This window comes from Hemicordylus capensis, chromosome 7 (genome assembly GCF_027244095.1).
Source record: "Hemicordylus capensis ecotype Gifberg chromosome 7, rHemCap1.1.pri, whole genome shotgun sequence".
Taxonomy (NCBI): Eukaryota; Metazoa; Chordata; class Lepidosauria; order Squamata; family Cordylidae; genus Hemicordylus; species Hemicordylus capensis.
Window position 1 is genome coordinate 14,057,498 of NC_069663.1, and position 757 is coordinate 14,058,254.

Genomic DNA, 757 nt, shown 5'->3' on the forward strand with positions numbered 1-757 from the left:
AGCCAGCTGGGGTGGTCAGTACGAATGTTCATTGTGATTTTTGATATTGTCTTCACCACTAGAGATGCAAAACCTGCAACAATGCCATCTCCTATTCTCCATCTCTAGGGGGATTGATGATGTCAAAAATCACTGGTCTTGCGGTAGCAAGCTTGAATTGTCTCATTTGCTGAGCAGAGTCCACTTTGGTTTGCATTTGAATGGGAAACAGTGTGAGCAGTTAGGGGATGGGGCCTCTCTGGGAAGAGCACCTGCATACTTGCACACAGAAGGTTCCAAGCTCCCTCCCTGGCATCTTCAAGATTGCACTGAGAGAGACTCCTGCCTGCAGCCTTGGAAAAGCCGCTGCCAGTCTGTGTAGACACAATACTGAGCTAGATGGACCAATGGTCTGACTCAGTATAAGGCAGCTTCCTATGTCCCCCTGAGATGGTACCAATGACCAAAATGTGTGGGCCAGGCTCATGGACTACCATGATCTAAACCAGATCTACGATTACAAACAACTGGCTTGTAACAGAAACAGACATATATGCTGCTTGCTTGACATCAAGGACCAGATCTGATAAGACAATAGCAGGCCAACAACTCCCACATAAGTAAGTTGTAAAACTGAGACCCCTTGTACTAGCCAATGAACCAGAGGCTGGGAAGCCTTGTCAGAGCTCATCATTTATGCCTTATATGTAGACACCTCAATGCGATGCACAAGCATTAAAGCAACGGCCCACACACTGAAAACGAATGGGCCAAGGAG